Source organism: Lethenteron reissneri, chromosome 21 (assembly GCF_015708825.2).
Source record: "Lethenteron reissneri isolate LAM-NWPU_2019-01 chromosome 21, ASM1570882v1, whole genome shotgun sequence".
Lineage (NCBI taxonomy): Eukaryota > Metazoa > Chordata > Hyperoartia > Petromyzontiformes > Petromyzontidae > Lethenteron > Lethenteron reissneri.
Window position 1 is genome coordinate 963,994 of NC_083799.1, and position 19,751 is coordinate 983,744.

The 19,751-nt window shown below is 44.3% G+C and overlaps 1 pseudogene; it reads left to right on the top strand.

Moving 5' to 3' along the window:
* The first annotated feature begins 234 nt into the window (after positions 1–234).
* LOC133344997 (solute carrier family 35 member F5-like) overlaps positions 235–19,751 on the top strand; it is a 28,148-nt pseudogene continuing 8,631 nt past the window's right edge.

The window sequence follows — 19,751 nt, forward strand, 5'->3', positions numbered from 1 at the left end:
AGAAGTGGGGGAGGGCGCGGGGGAATTGGGGGGGCGGGGGAAGTTGGGGGGGGCGCGGGGGAAGTTGGGGGGGCCGCGGGGGAAGTTGGGGGGGCGCGGGGGAAGTTGGGGGGGGCGCGGGGGAAGTTGGGGGGGGCGCGGGGGAAGTAGGGGGGGGCCATGGGGGAGGGGCATCACATGCTGTGGGCACGTGACGCGGAAGCGAACCGGAAGCAGCGTGACGGGTGAGTAGCCGCTTGATCAGAATGAGTGAATTGCGGAGGAATCCGATCTAATCTGTAAAGCTCTTCTGCAGCTCTTCTACACAGATTTCCAACAGGGGCGGATGAGAACGTAACAACATAGTGCAATAACAGAGTAGTTCAAAGTACAAGAAAGGTAAACAAATCACCCAAACACATAAAACAAAACCATCCCCATCCTACAAAATCGATTGGTGAACGAGATTTGACACATCGGTTCATTTTCATTACCGGTAACCGCACGAAAAACCGGTTACCGGTTTGCTGCACATATACAGTATGTACACATGGCGGACGATAAACAGATTTATACTGGTAGGAACCTGGTTACACCAGCCCACAGGGGATTATTGTGTCCGTCAGTCCGTCGTGCAGGGAGGGGCTGGGTGGAGGGTGGGGAGGGGCTGGGTGGGGAGGGGAGGGTGAGGAGGGGCTGGGTGGGGAGAGTGGGGCTGGGTGGGGGGTGGGGAGGGGCTGGTCACCCCGTGGTGCCCTTATAAAACTCAACGTTTAACCTACTCACGCCGGCTTCTGCCCGCCCTCACAGTCGGGCATATTTGCTGAATACACCGCGTCGCCGTTGACCCTGCAGGCCATTGACCGAGCAACTCAACGTTCCTACCAGCTCCCTCCGCAGGAGGAATGTGTTAACTGAGAAGCGTAGGGAAAACTGCCGTTGTCATGGTTTAACACACTCGACTTAAAATCCAGAGATTGCCGGTTCGATTCGATCTCCTGGCGCGGCAGCTGATTTGAGACGTGTAAATGGGTAGGCGACAGTATTGATCGGCAGATCGCGTGTGGTGGGGTAAAGCGTGGGTACGCCCACCTTTGCGAACACGTCTGGTCAACGTTAAAAAGTACAGTAGCCCAATGACGATTTACATCACTTAATCGTCTGGTTGCAAGTGGTGAGATAAAGTGTGGGTTTCTCCACCTCTTCCGAGACATCTGCTTTTCGCTTGCAAGTTTCAGATTCACTTCAATACACCCGTCCTTGGACGGGCAAAAGGCTAGTTTAAAATAATGGTGCAAGTCTGCACATAACATTGGTTAATCATGGAATGGTCAACCTTTATTGATTACAACACTTCTTTACCCAGGAACGCCTCTGAGTTTTTTCACTACAGTATTAGGATAATTAAGCTTGAGATTTTATAGCAATTTCCTGTTTGGGTATTTTCATACTTGGAAGGAAACGGGATTACAATATGTGTGAATAACAGAGATGAGGAATTCAAACATCTGCAGCGAAACAATGACCACTTTCTGTCATTTAAAGAAGTACAATTTTAGGGGTTGAAATGTATTATGCAACCAACCACATGAGATTATTTTCTGTACTTCTTCCTAAAGGCATCTCCCTGCCCTTAATGGGCATGTCTTACATAAGGTGACACCATCCTTGATCGATAAACCCTACTCCAAGCTTGTTCAATTAAATGGGTGTGCATACTTTCATAAAATAAAATTCCACCTAGATCACGACTACACCCAACAAACATTTCGGCCTGAAATATTCCTTACACTACAGTACGGTATCGATCAACCCGACCAAGGCTTCAGATGTATGTGGTGTATGTTTGGACAGAAGCATGTTGTGTTGTGTGCTGTTGGGGAAAAAAGTTAAACACGTGGTTGTAATAGACTGGGTTGTAGACTACAGAGTACACACGTTAGCAAGCAGTGCATTAACGTATGTAAATATAACTAGTCCTTTCCAAGATTATGATGAGTACAGTACTGGAGTGTATCTGATAGGATGACCACAAGCACTCAACAAGGTTACTTCCTTGTCACAAATAACTGGTTTTGAATAGTCCAAGACACCTTTACAAACCAGATTCCAAGATGTGGAATGCAGTTTAGAAAAAGTAGCACATGGCACTTGAACAGTCTTCTGATAACATATACAACTGCCAAACTATTTTGATATTTAAATGCCTTCAAATATGATATAAGGTGTAACGTGGCTGCTTTAGTGAACCTATAAAAGGTAAAAAAAAAACAATTCAAGGGTTTGTTTACTGTACCGAGAGAATAAGAAATTAAACGTTTCCGCTGGTCTTCAGGACATATTAATATTCCCGAAGAAACATTTACAGATAATGTTTCCCTGAATAATTAAGCATATTTCTGGAGAATGGTTATATCAAGAGTGAGTTTCATGCCTTAATAATAATTATGGTACTCTTAATCCACTGCTTGATACATGCCACTCCATGCAGTCTCAGTTACAGGGGTTTAACGACTGCATACAGTACTTTTTTTTTTAAACCTGTTTAGTGCAGGTTGGTGGAGGGGTGGGTGCCAGGCCACCAGAAAAAAAAACAAAGGTCACCAGAAAAAACCAAAGAGTAAGGTCACCAGTTTCATAGTGTGGTCTGCTAACCATTGCGCCATCACTCAACAGGCCCAAACAAAGAATCCTGAAATGCTTCTTTCCGAGCCAGTGGAAAATCCTGCATTATTAAAGGCATGTCCAGAACAGTGCATGCACCAATGTTGCACATTGGAGAAAAGCATAGCAAAGTTCAGAACACATTGACTATGTAGAATGGCCATTTGGCTGTAGACACAATAAAGGTACAGTCTTTGGAAGAGGTAATGTATTCAGCAAAGCTATAGCATATGTTCAGGAATGTGAGAAATGTAATCAGGTATCCAGAAGCAGTAAAGGGTGCTCCCTCTCAAATTAATTGTTAGTTGCAATCGTGTATCCAAAATGTCTGCTTTCTTAACATGACCTCTTAATTGCAAGCCAGGAAAAGTACAGTATATGGTAGGGGAAGATGTTCTCAAGACAATGGCTTAAATATGCCTATCTGGCTCATAGGCTCATAACACTATGATGTACTCTACAGAACTGGACCTTGTGTGTGATAATTCATGAATAGGCATGCGTAACAGGAGATTACCTACTTAACAAAACAATGGTATCCAAACTGCCCCATCCATATAACTACTGGTCCCTCGGGACCTTACATAGTGACATTTTGCATTATTATATTGGTCTATGTTTTTTATTTCAATCACTATATGTACTAGAATAATGAAAGGTTTGCTTTATATGCAATATTTGCCAACACAAAACTGTTCAAAATGGGTCCATCGACGTGTAGCCTTCTGGGGCTTTGCTTTAACATTCACACTTTCTGTCCACAGTGTTCAAGATCTGAATGCAGTGCTAAGTGCCACAGGATGGACGGTGGGCGGGCGGGCCCAATGCAGACCCAGCGGCGCATGCTGCTGGGCATAGGGGTGCTGCTTCTGGTGGACTTTATCTGGGTGGCATCCTCAGAGCTCACCTCGGTACAACACACATTGTGACCAGCAACATGCTAGCTGGCAGTCATGCCGTCGTGTTCATTGTTGGGTCATATTCAATGTAGTCAGCTTATTTCAATTAAGCCAATGTCTTCAGTCTTAGTGGCCCACTTACGACACACAACCTGATACACACAGCCTCGGGTGTATATTCAGGAGAGAACAGGTGATGGTTTTCTGGGTTGTGCCTCAATGTAATGCAATTTCTGTTTTTCTGCTAAATCTGCCATCTCTCTAGTACATCTACACAGAGTTCACAAACCGTTCTTCAGCACCTTTGTGAAGACATCTCTGTTCTCTCTCTACCTGCTGGGCTTTGTGCTGTGGCCGCCATGGAGACGAGCTTGTGCACAGGGATGCCCTACCCAGTCGGTGAGGGCACGCAGAACACCCAGCTTTCACATCTTGGATGCCATGGCTATTCTGTCATAGATGTAAATTGGACAAGCTCCTATGGAAGATTGACTTTCACAGGGAAGACTGTAGTGAATAGATTATGTATAAATCCCTTTATTTCTTAAGTGGCTATTCACCAGCACTGGCTCAAGCAAGCATGAATGTGCTGATGAGACACTGTCGAAAACATTTCAGAGTTTGTACTGAATCATCGCTGCTGAAATTGTGCACTCCCAGAAGGCCTTGTGGTCGAGTAAGTGTGCATTCCCAGAAGACCTGTGTTTGATGTAAAAAATATTTTGTGGAAAGACGGATATATTAAGGAGCTGTACTGTCTGCAAAAAGGTTAGCTTCAGAATGTGTGAAGTTAACGAACTTCAAAGATTACTAAAAATCCCTTTGCTCCCCATTGCATTGAAATAGATCAAGAGATAAAAAAATTAAGTTGGTTTACATTGTAGTTGTTTTCGAATTCTTAGGTGTTTTTTTTTATTAGTACAGTATTAAATAGAAAATATATATATATTTTAATCATATAGAAAAATGCACACATATAAAATATTGCAAAGCCAAGATGAAAATACAATATTTAAGCAGGCAAAGAAAGCTTTTTTAAGAAGCCTTCAATCTGCCTCAGTGTTCCTTAATGTTGTGGCCTCATTGTGGGTAAGGCTGTTTTGTATAATGTTATCTGATGATGTCACTAAGGCAGCAGGGATGTTCTGTAATAACTATTCTCGGCGAGCATGAAAATACTCTGGTTATGTTGCTTCAAAACTGAAAATTAAACATACCACCATATTTCCCTTGTGTGCAAATGGGGGGTGATGTAGTGACATAGCGCTGACTTATACAGCAGCTGCAACTGTAGGTGGGCACTTAGCGCACACGCCGTTGAGCATATATGCGGATGTGCCAGCAGGGCGGAGGAACTGGGACAAGGGTCACCGTAGACTTCGTGGGGAAGCCCCTGGAACCGTCGTGGATTGGCGGGACAGCTGCTACGCAAAATTTGCTGAGTGAGCGGCTACGCATCCGTGAGGGGAGAGCGGCTGGATGTCGACGGCGAGAGCGGCTACGCAACGAGGTGGGAGCGGTTACGCATCAACGGAGAGAGAGCTGCTGGGCGTCGACGGCGTGAGTGGCTATGAAAGACGGCAGGAGCGGCTGCGCGTCGACGGCGAGAACGGCTGTACATCGACAGGGAGAGAGCGGCCGAGCGTCAATGACAAGAGTGGCTACGCCAGGTGGTGGGAGCGGCTGAACGTCGAAGGAGAGAGAGTCTGCATGTCGACGGAGAGAGAGCGGATGCACGTCGACGGACAGAGAGCAACTACACGTCAACGGAGCGAGAGAATGGGGGCTGCACGTCGACGGAGAGATGGGAGCTGCACGTCGATGGGGAGAGCGGCTGTACATCGACAGGGAGAGAGTGGCCGAGCGTCAATGACAAGAGTGGCTACGCCAGGTGGTGGGAGCGGCTGAACGTCGAAGGAGAGAGAGTCTGCATGTCGACGGAGAGAGAGCGGATGCACGTCGACGGACAGAGAGCAACTACACGTCAACGGAGCGAGAGAATGGGGGCTGCACGTTGACGGAGAGATCGGGAGCTGCACGTCGATGGGGAGAGCGGCTGAGATTTTCCTGTGGTCAAGCGCCGATCAAGCAGCATGGCGGAGGACCGCCATGTGAAGAAGGGCGCAGGCCAGCACGAGGCGCGTACCCCAGGGGACGGCGCGGAGTAGAGCAGGGAAAACCAAGCGGGAACTTCCATCGGAGGACCTCCCATGGCTGGCGTGCGCCATTTTGAGCCGAGCGCGGGAGCGCGTGGAGGAGGTGCGAAGAGTGACGTAGCTGCAAGAAGCTGCTCCTGCTCTGGCACGGGAGGCTCGCACAAGATTCCTGCATAGAAAGTGGATGGAGAACGAGATGCCCTACACCTTCTGGTCAGCGCTGTTGGCGCTGGGACGTGAGGCATACCCACTTTTGGGTGAGGGGGCGCTCAATCTTCGAGTGGCGGAGAGGCTGCGGGAGCTGGCAAGAAAATTGAGGGTTGCCCTGCCCTCCGCCAATGGCTCAGAAATGTCATCTACAACGGTGGCCAGGAGATAAAGGTCTTCAAGGAGAAACAGCAGCGGACAAGGTGGGAGGCCGCGACATGGAGCCTGCAAGATATGGTGGCGGCGGTGGGGGGCCGGGGGGCTCAAGCAACAATATCCCCGCGGGAGGACCCGCGGCGGGGAAAGCTTTGTCTGCCCTAGGGACCCATACCCAAGTGCTTCATGTGTGGTCGGTCGGGCCACACTGCTGTGGAGTGTCGGGGTGACGAGTAACCACCTGTAGGTCAGCCGTGCTCGCTGGGTCGTCAGCATAGTCAACTCAAGCCCTGCCAGACCGGGTCTCTTAGGCCTACCGAGACCGCCAAGTGCGAGGTCTCGGGGACCGGATCCGAGTGGGTGCTGCCGAAAGGTGAGGAGCCATGCCCTTTGAGCCGAGGACTCTGCCTCCATCGTCTCTTGGCCCTCTGGGTTCCAGAGGTACAGGACCCCGCTGATAAGGGGGTGACCGGCGCCATGGACCGGATCACGTGAGCTATGTCCCGGGATGGGGGGACTCTCTCTTGCACTGAGAGGGGGTCTAAGAGTGAGGGGGTATTGGGGCTAAGGGCCTGGGTTAAAGGGAAATTGAGGTGGTGTGTCAGTTGCGGGGATGCACCGCGTTGGGTGTGTGGTGTCGCCGATTTGTAGATGGGGGGCCTGTGGGAGAGTTGCCGATTCATCGGTGGGGGCGCCATGCAGTAGAGTTTGCTGATTCGCGAGATCAGGGGCGTCCCGTTGGGGTGAGTGTAACGGGATTGTGGGGAAGTTTTATTTTTTTCTAGTTGATATTCCACGAGTTAAGGGAGTTGCCCTGCCTGCCTACCAGTTGTTTCTGCTGTATTGGCAGCCGGGACGGCTGTTTTTTTTAACGGAGGGGGGTGATGTAGTGACATAGCGCTGACTATTGTACAACTGCTGCAACTGTAGGTGGGCACTTTGCGCACACGTCGTTGAGCATATACGCAGGTGTTCTGGTAGGGCAGAGGAACTAGGGCAAGGGTCACGGTAGACCTCGTACAGAAGCCTCTGGAACCCTCTGGTGGGTTTGAGAAGGGAGGCGTGGGTAGGGCGGATCCAAGCCACGCCGAGGGGAATATAAGCAGTAGAGAGCGAGAGCTCCAGGCTGCCGGTTCTGGGAGTAAACTCGTCTCGTCGTCACTGTCGTCGTCACCGCCTTCATGGCTGCCGCCTTCGCCCGATCATTGCACGGCCGGACAGTAGTTGGCTGTCTCGGTCGATGCTGTCGGTGCAACGCGGACAGGGTCGTGTCTGGGCCAGGTCGTGCGGCAGCGTGGTCGTGAGAGAGAGGGGGCCCGAGTTGGTGGCGGGAACTCAACAACAATAAAAGGGGAGGACAGTGCCTCCTGCGATTACCTCGTCTCTGACTGATGTGTGTGCGATGCACGCCACCTGCACACACATACAAGCCTCGAGCAAGAAGGAAGAACAGACCTACGACACTACAGATGTATTCTGTACTTTGCCTAATGTAGCAATGAGAGAATTTTCTTGATACAGTAGTACCTAATGTGTCACAGTTACATACCAAAATGTGCCCTTTGTGGAGCATAAACAGACTGAAATCACATCCCTTCAAGACCTCAATGCAACATCCATCTACAAGTATTTATTTCACAGTATAATTTTTATTTTAAAAATCCCATCACCAAATTGCATATTCATTTTCAATGCATGTGGTACAAAAATATGCTTTCTAAATGGTAGCATGGCAGTGCCTCAATCTCTGTAGATGTACTTTGGGATATGGTCATATTTAGACATCGCACGAGTCTGATTTGTAAGTTATTTTGTTGGTTTCTCAAAGTGTCATCACTATTTTGCAAATGTCAGTAGCTCAGGAAGAAATTACAAAAGTAAACAAAACAGTATAAACCAATTATTGCTTTTGAAGTATGTTTAGTGGAGGTCTTATTAGGTGGTTATTGGTCAAGGCCAACTCCTGTAGCTAAGCTGGCCATTGCAGACTTCCATTTGCTCTTAATCACCAATACATATGTCGTGACAGGGTGCCATCTGTTGACCAGAAGGGATAATTACGTGTATGGGTGCGTTATATAATAGCCAACCATAAGGGGGGCGTAACTGGGCTAAAGGTCAGAGGCGGGGATCAGCTCCAGGAACCTGCTCGAAGGTTCTAGAAGGGGGCGTTGCATGAGGCGGGGCTTGGTCACGTTGAGGAGTATATAAGAGGGACGTAACCAGAGGTTCGGGGCTGTCGTAGGGGTCCGGGTCTTGGCTGCCGTGACTGTCTTCGCCGTCCTCTCTTCTCCATCGCCCGGCCGCATGGCCGATCCGCTGTACGGCTCCCATCGTCGTCATGGCTGTATTAGTCAGCCAGCTATATAGTTAGACGTCGGCGATGGGGCTGTATGAGTGGGTCAGCCATGCGTAGCCCAATATACATGTTGCTCCGTGATTGTGCCTGTAAAGTGTGAGAAATAAACAAGGAGCCCTCTACACGTCGTGTCTCAGAAGTCACTCGCTACACTTGTACCACATTAATTTGTAATGACACATCTTGTGTCTCAATACTGGTACTATTATAAGGCAGGTGTTGTGACAGTATACCATTGTACAAATGTTCTTCCTTTTCTTATCAGAGGGAGCCACTATATGTACCCGTGGAGGACAATGAAGAAGACAATACCACAGGTGGGCAATGCAGCTGGATTTTTCTGTGGGTCTTTAATTAAAAGTAATATCACTCCGAAACGCTCAATTGCTAGTGAAATCACACACAAACCTGCCTCCCCACAACATCCTAGAAACACACGTGAATGACAATGGCATCCTGGAGCACGGATTCTATATAACAGAGTATAGCACGTGTATATTTCTTAGAATCACTGGTTCACATATGCAGTGTGTAAGTGATATGTGTGTGTGACTGGTGTGTGTATGTAGAAGGGAACCCAGCCACATGAGTTTGATTCCCGCTCTCAACATCAGTGACGAATATCGGTACCGGCCCTGGGCCTCCCCTAGGTTGATGCAGCCTTAAATGAGTACCTGGTGCAGTGTGTGAATATCAGCACTGGGGAGACAAAGGTGGCCAGTCGTGGTGTTGGCCACCCATCCCCTTGTGTACTATGCCAGCCTTAATAGTTGCTCACTAACAGTCCTTGCTCTTAACAGTCTGTTGAAGACTATATGGGTGATCTTTGTCTTTTGTGTATATAGCGATTGAAGTGATCGTAGTGATGATAAATTATATCTTGATTTGTTTAGTTTATTTGTTGTGTGTCACCCCATACTTTGCCTGAAAAATGTGGAAAAGTGCATTGCAGGTGCCTTCAGAAGCATTTTTTTAATTATGTATCACCTTGCCCTGCAATTCACATACATCTTGACATTGTTGTAGTAAACGTCATTCCATGCAGATTGTACTGTCCCTTCTGAATTTGGGTGGCCAGGCACCTGTACGAGGCAGCAAGTAGTTGGCTGACTTATCTGCATATCTATACATTATTTGAGTGTTTTCCTCTGTGCGGTTTGGGTTTTTGTCTTCCAGTTTGCTTTCTGAATAAATGGCCTTGAAGACACGTGGATGCCTCCCTGAGAATATATCTGTTATATATGCCTCAGTAGTTTATGTGCACTGTGGTGGTGCAGGTGAGAGGCCATCGGAGTGCGCAGCGGGTCCTGCAGAGGGCGCAGCCACCCCTGCGGAGTGCCGAACGCCCTTGCTGCAGGACTCCGTGTCTGCATGCAATAGGAAGCTCTCGGTTGCACAAGTAGCCAAGCTCAGCTTCTCTTTCTGCTTCGTGGTGAGCCTTGTTTTTCTCGTTCACCCATGCAGTTTGTGCTTCGTATAAATTACCAGCAATACAATGTCTTTCTCATTGCAAGCTATGCAGTACAAGGTTGTGAATAATTTAAACAGAAAATCTATATGCGATCGGTTTCAAGCTCCCCAGAAGGATTTACATAACCACTCCCGACCGATGAGACTCAATGAAGTTGAATTCAAACTATGGTTTTCCTTGCGTATTTTCCAAATTTGCAAAGTTTCATAATTTCACACCGCATATCACTAGTTTGGGATTATACGTAGCAATCGTAGCCACCAACTGGCAGACCCAATGCCTCAGGTCACTCTTGAAAATGAGACGTTACTTGTCTCTTAATTTCTCACCTGGTTGAGCAATATTAACTTATGAACTTGTTTAAACAAATTAAATCGTAAAGCTTTGGTTCAGAAGGCCCTCTGATGGATAAAATGCTATTTTAAATTAAATGGTTGTATTATTTTTTTCCCTTAAACAGGTGTCTTGTATAATGCTTTTATTTAGTACAATGTCTGCAAAGATCAATACTGCTGTACAGTCGGATCCTACTGTAAGTTAATGGATGAGAATGATAATCTTTATTTAGACTGGAGGAATCTGATGAGCAATGAAGCTCTTTTTCACACATGTCCAGTAAGGGCAGGTCAGCAAGTTACAACAGCAAACAGTACAATAAACGATAGGAGTGCAAAATAGAGAAAAAGGTAAGCAAGTCAAGCCATGTGCAAGCAGAAGTCAGTAAAACTTTTAAAATTATTGATTACAAAAAAATATATGATCACGAAGATGTGCTTCATTCATGACTTAATCATTAAATTGTTATAATTGTTACTTGCTTTTAAACGTGTATTTAGACGTTTATGAAACAGAGTAATGCATTGATCTAAGTTTGGGGTTAGTGCATTCAAAGGTGTCATTAATGTTGAAATGCTTAAGCTATGGTCAATCATTGATGTTCTTTGGACCCTACATTTTGAATGTTGTTTCCACAAACCGTAAAAGCGTTTAGATCTATATTCTTTGGGTCTTTCGGTAAAGTCACGTAGATAGGTTCATTTTCTTTGAACCTATCTACGTGACTTTACCGTAAGACCCAAATAATATGAATTCCTGCAGTCACGAAAGCTTTAATTCAAGATTTAGCGTTTAGATCATAAAAAATATTTCACGTGATTATTTGTCCCAGTGTGCATTGTACCAGAGTACTTGCCTCCTAATCAGAAGGTTGTGTAGAGTCACCAATGGATATCCTATGAAGAGACTGACTCTCACTAGCAGACTTACACCATCTTTGGGGGGGATGAGCACCGCTCCACCTCTGAGCTTTGCCCCACACACCCTTTGCAATGTTCGACCTATGACGTTTCGTAGTATGAAGCAACCAGTGTGTTATAGCCTAATTTTTACATTGGGTTCATGTCTTGAGGCAAATAAATATCCTTTTCGAAATGCTATCAGTGAGTGGAGCATCAGTAGGAAGGGCACACTACAAATACCTCACTCGTATCGCTATCATCACTACATCTGCATCACTGCACGTTAATTGGCAAAATACTGTTTACAGTATTGAGGTTCTACAGTTCAGCCACTCTTTAGGATTTGAAGTCATGCTTACTACAGCACAACTGCAATGGACTCATCATGTGTTAAGGATAAATGGCACCAAGTTGCCAAAATAACAGCCAGATGGAGACCTAATGGTGGTCAGGAAAATCACTTAAAAGACTTTTTATTTGATTAGTTGCATAATTGATTTTTCTTATATTATCAGATATTTTAGCGCGAATCACAACCCATGATTTCAGTGCTCAAACATAATCATTCGACCCCTGAGCTAACCGGACACCACACAGGATGATGTGTTAATTTTGCTCTATCATAAAGTTTTGTGGAATAAAATAATAACTACTCATATGGTGAATACTGGAGACTGCACATTTAAACAATTGTGAGAATCAAAGATGATGGTGATGATGTTAATAATAAAACTATTCAGGAGGACCCTACTCTGTTTGTTCAGCCAATTCCTTTTGGACTGCAGTGTTTTTTGTTTGTGACAGGAGTCCAAAGTGGCTATAAACAAACCCACTTCTTCTAATCGAGAACATTAACCCTCCATACAGATGGAGGGTTAATGGGCACCACATTGCCTCTCATTTCATATACACTGCAGATACTTTGAATAAGGTTTTAAAAAAATCCATGAGGCCTGTTCAACTATTTGTAGGGATGTATGTTTATCTACAAAGGGTAGTGGAAATCGATGCCAGGCACCTGCAGTGTAGCCACTGTTCCTTATAGCTTTACTATACTTAGCAAATTAAGAAACAACAGAATATTGATTTTTTTAAGTTCAGATTTTAAGTGCCTGTAGTGTCACAGGGTAGGGGTGAAGGTTGACATTTCAACTATCAGGGTCCATAATACACAATGTACAACACTTGGACAGAATATACAGTATTACAAAAAAGTAGTTGGTAACAGAAATGTATTTACAATTAGTCACAAAGATGTGAAACACATTTTCAACATGGTTGGGGACAATTTGTGATTCGTTTTTTTGTGCATAAACTTATGGAGTTTTTGTTGTTTTTCTATTGCCCATGGTTTTAATGCACTGATGTATACTGCCCTTCCAGTGGTTCTTGGCAAACTTCTCCTATCAGCAAGCCCTGGCCTACACACACGTTGCCATAGTGAACATCATTTCTTCAACCTCGGGTATTGCTGCATATGACCTCCATTGAACAATTATACAGCCCTTAAGAACTGAGTTCATGTGCAGCATTGAGATGAATTGTATCAGCACTGGACTGGGAAGGATGGCGATGGCATGAGGAGGCCTTCATCCAGCAGTGGATAACCAATGGCTGATGATAACGATGAACTCAGAGTGCTTCATTATTATGTTTGTCATTAAAAAGTGATTGCGTTTCACAGGAGGCAAGGTGATTTAGGGTTCGAATGCCCAATGTCAGAGTATTGAGCCTAGACTGCTTGGATATTAGATTAAACATCTGTGCAATCACCCAGGCTGTAACCACATTCTAACATGTAGTCAAATGTAGAGAACCAATGGTCTCAGCCTGATCACCAGTGACCAGAATGATTTAACTTTATTCTCAATATTCCAGTTGTGGTGACAAACATTTCAGATTATGAAAGAACCAGTAAGCGTTGCACGAGATGACAAGTCTGTTGAAGTGCTTCCACAAATCGTTTTGTGGCTTTGCCTTCCATTTGATTTTCTCTGACATCGCTTGATGTTCACCTCGCTATGGGAGTTTAAAAAAGAAATTTCCTCATTTGATGAAATAATCTGATAACACAATTGAGATATAATTGATGCGAAAAATATATTTATAATTTAATGTTTTAAATTGGACCCTCCTGAAAAAGTATTGAGATTCAGTGAGGTTTCCTTGGGTAAAATAGGGATAGTAAAAATAAATTTTAAAAGCATAATTTTTGTAACGTAACAATTGTAACATATCATTTCCCAACACTGAGATGATGCCAAGACAGAGATAAAATATTCATATGCAGCACTTGTATTTTAGCATTTATAAAAATAATCATTATTTAAGAATGAATATAAAAACACACCTTGTGCCGTTATTGCAAAGTTTTAATAACCGTGGACCTCCACAAGCCATATGTCAAACTAAGACATTTTTTCATTTTTGAGAGCCACTTAAAATGGCCAAGACTCAACGGGCCAAACTAATCTGATAAAATATGTGTGGATGCCTTTTTTACGTTGTCTGAAATCATATCACTTCACTTGCAACCTTGCATGACCATTACACATCCCCGTACTGTAGAGGACTGAATTATGTTGTTGCCAGTTTGGGAACTAGCGCTGTGTTACATTCTAAGTTGGCCTGAAATTAGGAGTCAGCTTTACCTGAAATGTGTTACAGGTCTCTTCACACTGGTGTTGGCAGCATTCCTTCCCAGCAGCAGCAATGACCGGTTCTCTCTCTCCAAGCTCTTGGCAGTCTTACTGAGGTATCGTAGCCCATGAGCTTTTCTCACTCATCAATTTGTATTTACTCCCTAATGTGCCTATGTTCTTAAAGTTTTGCTACCTCATGAGCCCACAGCTGGGTGACAACATTGCAGAGCACTGTCTGATAATTCCAATTCAGTTTAAATCCTAGTCAGCCCATCATCCGTCTGTGGACGATAATGAAATAAAGTTCATACCATACTGTAGAAAGTCTGCAGAAGTTGTCCAATGGACAGACATGTCTCTTCATAGGAAAGTGGAATTTTAGTCATTCAAAATTGTATTAGCATTGAGATACTATGTCCTCATACTTACCCTTGAAATCCTACCTGAGTCTCAAGACTCAGGTATTTTTACAAAACAAATCGGATAATTTTTATGTTTTACATTGCGTGACACTGGACTGTCCAGAGAAAACCCAGACATGAGGTAGAGTTCACCACAGCCCGATCTGTCACGGACACCAAACTGCATTTCATGTCCTGTTAAACTTTCTCCATTACTATAAATATTATCCCAGTGTAGACTGTAAAGTGTTATTATGCCTGCTCATCTGAGCCGCACTACATATTCATCCATGAGCCTGGTTTAGAGAGACAACACAAAAACTTTTGTTAAAAAAAAATGCCAGCATGATGTTCATCCTGGGATAGTCGGTCAGCTTTCATGGAAACTATCTAGTTCATTAAATAATGTTCCTATTTCTTCATTGACTTAACATGAAGAAAGACGAAAGCACCTGACTTAAAATTGTTAAATTTGGTACTGCTATTTTTATTTTAGCAGGTAAGGCCCACTGAGCCATGAAGCCCGTTTTCAGAAGTGACCTGACCACAAATGATAGGTCAACAAAATGGCTTATCATATTGAAATTTACATCAGCCAAATACCGTAAACACATGTTGATTCTAAATTTGGAGGTAAAAATCCAAGAACCCGGAGAAAAATCCACAAAGGAGGACAAAGGGCTTTGTTGTTATCTTTGATGCTCTTGAACTCTGGATTCTATAAAATGCATTTCTTCAAAGGTCTAAGTCCCTTCAACTGATTTCATTGTTATATAAAATTCCAGTGGTCAGTTTGCTTCCAGTGGGATCACATATGTCAATAATTGCTCATTCCTGTAGAAATACACTATTGTGAAAATATACATAGTGCATTCCACACAAGGAACAACCCATTGCTGAGAGCACATACACTCATTCCTATAAGAGGTGTTGTACACTGATGCACGACTGCCAATAAATATAAGCACTGCACGACTCTCATTTGGGCAAGGAGACTTTTAACTTGCACTTTGTCATGCTGATAATGTTTAATTGCAAGGACCGCTAAGAGTGTTGCTTGTTCGTCCCACAGCATTGGTGGTGTGCTGCTTGTTAGTCTCTCGACTGTGGCGAGCTCTTCTGCTGAGGCTGTGATGGCAGGTGAGGCGGCACTTTAGAAGGTTTTCATATGCATCACTCATCCCACTGTAGCATGTAAGCCACAAGTGCTACGATAATTATGTTTGGATAAGCAGTATCTTACCTATAAAAGTACATTTTTCTGTGTGTGTGGACGTGTAACGCTTTTAACTGACAAACTGTTGGGTTTACGCTTCAACAAAGTACACAGATACAACAAACTAAGCCCCAGAACGTTATATTTGCAATTGGTCAAATGTAACCTAATCAAATCACACTCTTAAACAATGTATGCTGAAGCACGCATCTGCGCATGTGCGGAAACGCTGACTCACGGTTGCCCATAGCAACGCACACGAGCTCGTTAGGGAGGTTCTCCTTCGTGTAAAAAAGGCAAAAAACAGAAGCACAACACTGAGGTAAATCCTGAACAGGATTTACCTCAACGTGTGCAGTTACTACTATAGAGTCAGTAGATACGACTATCGTCAGTAGATACTACTGTAAACTCAGTAGATACTACTATAGAGTCAATAGATACTACTATAGATTCCGTTGATACTACTATGGAGTCAGGTGATACTACGATAGAGTCGGTAGATACTACAGTAGAGTCGGTAAATGCTATAGAATTAGTAGATACAACTATAGAGTCAGTATGTACTACTGTAGAGTCAGGAGATACTACTTTAGTCAGTAGATACTACTATTGAGTTAGTAGATACTGCTGTAGAGTCAGTAGATACGACTATAGAGTCCATAGATATTGCTATAGAGTAAGTATATACGGCTATTGAGTTAGTAGTTACTACTATAGTGAATAGATACTACTATAGAGTTAGTAGATACTACAGTAGATACTACCATAGTCTAGTTACTACTATAGAGTCGTTAGATACTGCTGTAGAGGCAGTAGATACTCCTGTAGAGTCAGTAGTTACTACTATAGTCAGTAGATACTACTGTAGAGTCTGTAGATGCTACTGCAGAGTCAGTGGATACTACAATACAGTGAGTAGATGCTACTGTTGAGCCAGATACTACTATAGAGTCACTAGATACTACTATAGAGTCAGCAGACACTGCTATAGAGTCAGCAGATACGACTTGAGTTAGTCATCACTGCTATAGTCAGTAGATACTACTGTAGTGTTTTCTCCGGAGACACTTTGTAGGGGGCACGTTTTTATTATACACACGCGCTCTAACTACTAAACATCAACTCCTCGTACAGTTTATTTCGAGCACTTCCACTCGGTATATTATACGCCTCCTACGTAACATGCCTGCTCCGTCTGCGCTCCAGGTCCCCCAGCTATAATGTCCTATGGGAGACCCAGGGTCCACCACTGGCCTCACAGAGCTTCGGCCCTTAAAAGGACGGCGAAGCTAGGGGTCCAGGGTCCTATTCTAGCAGGTCTTCTTGCTTAAACTGGTTGTCTTCAACTGCCTGGACCTCTTCAGAGGTCCGCTTTATATACGTTTCTCAGCCGAGGTGCGGACCTCCGTGAGGGACGCGGGTGACCCAGAGTCCCTCACCGAGGTCCGCATGTCTGCCGTTGCAGCCCAGTGCATCCGCAGCCCCCCCCCCCCCCCGGCTGTTGGGAGTGTTTGCGAGGGATTGTAGGACCCCTCACAACCCCCAACCGCTTCTGGGATGCCTGTTGCCTGGAAGTGCAGCCCATCCATGGCACTACACTACTATAGAGTCAGTAGATACTGCTATAGAGTTGGTAGTTACTACTATAGTCAGTAGATACTACTGTAGAGTCAGTAGATACTATTACAGTCAGTAGATACTACTATAGTCTGTAGATACTACTGTAATAAGAGAGCGCCATCTCCTGTATTATTGTAGGGGTTACATTACCTTATACAGTCCACGGTTTATCTATAGTAGGGATTACATCTGGGGGCAAGGTGATTGGGCGGATCTACCAGCGAAGCCTCTGGAACGTTCCTGAAGGTTCCAGGAGGGGCATGGCCAGAGGCGGGGCTTAGCCTCCGGGGAGCGAATATATGCCGGGGGCACAGCAACGTTAGGGGTCGGTGTCCGAAGATCAAGAGGAGCTCCCCGTCGCTGCTGCCCCGCCATCTCCACCTGCCACGTGGCGGCTCGACCTCCAGCCGCTCAGCCGCTCCCTAGCGTGCTGCTATCCAGCGGTGTGTTAGCGAGCGGGGTGAGCGCCACGTGGCGCGGGGCAGCACAGCCACGAGAGCAGGTCGACATCCGCGGAAAGAGAGAGAGAGACGTGGCTGTACCGCAGATTTATTAATAAACAACTTGAAGTCATTTACCGTGTCGGAGCCACTCATTACACAACTATCGAGTCAGTAAATACTATTACAGTCAGTACTATAGTCAGTAGATACTACTATAGAGTCAGTAGGTCCTACTAACTCTATTGTATGTAGGGTGTGTAGGTATATATATGCCTCCAAAAAAATTGGGTAGTGGGGGAGGTCGATAATTGTGGGAAACTTTTTATATCAATTATTGACCCCCCACTTTAACTTTTTGATTCAGGACTTCTGAAAGGCTCTTAAATTTTTGTTGACGGACAAATGGACAAACAGAATGCCGGGCTCTCACAATAGCTTCGTATTTGTGTATGTATATGTTATGTTTTTTAAGAGAAGACAAGTTTTGAAATATATTTCACCTGGGCAAAACCGGGTACTTCCTGCTAGTACATAATACTTCTGCGTGTGAATTCGATTTTCTGATTTTTAGGTCAAATTGTATTAAGATTCATCATTAAAACACGAGTCAACATAAAATATATATTTAGATGTTAATAACTTTAGCAATGGTGACACAGGTGTTTTTTGTTAAAATATCATCATGTGATGACACTTTTGGTAAGAAAAGCTCAAATGTAATGCCATAGAAGGGATGTCATGCCCTGTGATGTCACATCCTGGATTTTGTATCTAGCCTTGATTTTTTTTCATCATCTTAAAATTGGGAGCATACATATTTGTAAGTGATATAATATAGAGATACATATTTTAACCTCCGATTAGCATGGCTGACGACGCATGGTGTGAACGAAATTCACGTTCAACATGAAGGTTAAAACGCTGTTGTGTTCCTGGTAATGCAGGGTAAATTATGGTGAAACACTAATCCAGTGGATATTGCTACCTTGACCTAGTTCTGGGATCCATCAGGTCAGCTCAGCCTCACGATCCATTTTGTAGCGTGTCGACGTCAGCAATTGTGATGGCTTGGGGATGGTGTTTGCCTTACTTTCATTCTGTGGCACGTTAACCTTAATAGGTGCTCACTAACAGCAATATGATTTAAACATTTCATTTCTCTTCTGGAATTGACCATAAATTCACAAGCGTGTGCCTTTTTCTCTGTCCACTACCCCACCGATGGCAAATGTCCCTTCTTTAGTGAGGTAGAATGATGGGGAAAGTGCCGTGTGCACCTATTCAGGACAGCAGAACAGCACGACAGCAGCACACCACATCGTAATTTTCCCCACTTCTGTTGTCAACATACCAAGTAATTTTATCCATATTAGGTTCCGTTTACCAAGTGCAGATCCAGGTCATCAGACAATGATTGCCACTGGTGTTACACAAGGCGAAGAGTCACTGGGATTATAACTCATTGCGAAAACCATTTTACCACCACACTCAAACTCAACAGAGTACACTTCGGCATGTTTTTGAACAAACACATGGAATACCCAGGAATGGACACGAGAAGCATATCTGCAGAGAATGTGATTAACAATATAATAAGTTCCTTTAGTTTATGACAGTAGTGAAGTGGATTTTATACTGGACTAATCCCCACATAAAGTAAAAATGTAAAATGTTCAAACAAATAACCCACTAACTTTGAATGCATTTATTATGGGGGATGCGTTTATACAACACAATAGCTAGTCACCCATTTAAAGCACTTGCCTCGGCTCAAACTTTATTAGCTTCCAAGAACTATTGTCTGCTATCCCTGCAAAATAACACAAGAATACAATTGACACTGGAATATGGATCTAACTTAGGGCGGGTATCATATTACTTCATAATCTTAAATATACATCTTTCGTGTACACATGGAGCCAGCTGTCAACAACCTGAGCCCCTTGAAAACGATATTGACAAAGCTCTGTAAGTGCCTCAGCATATCTAATCAATAAGTCCAAGACCATTACAGTTCCATGTAATTCAAAAGTTCCATGTGATCGTTACAATATTACATAAATTCCTTAAATTATATTTAAATCAACTTAGTGGCCTTTATTTAACCAGATTAGAGCTCATATAAGATCCATTGTCTTGCAAGAGTCACCTGAGCAATCACAGATACAAGGGGACACCTATTGATGTTTTTTTTACAATCTCATTGCAACCATTAAGTCAGTATTGGTCTTTGAACATCTTCAAAGTAATCCTGATAATATAGTGGCAGCCCCATTTGCAATCATCTCTTAAGTGTT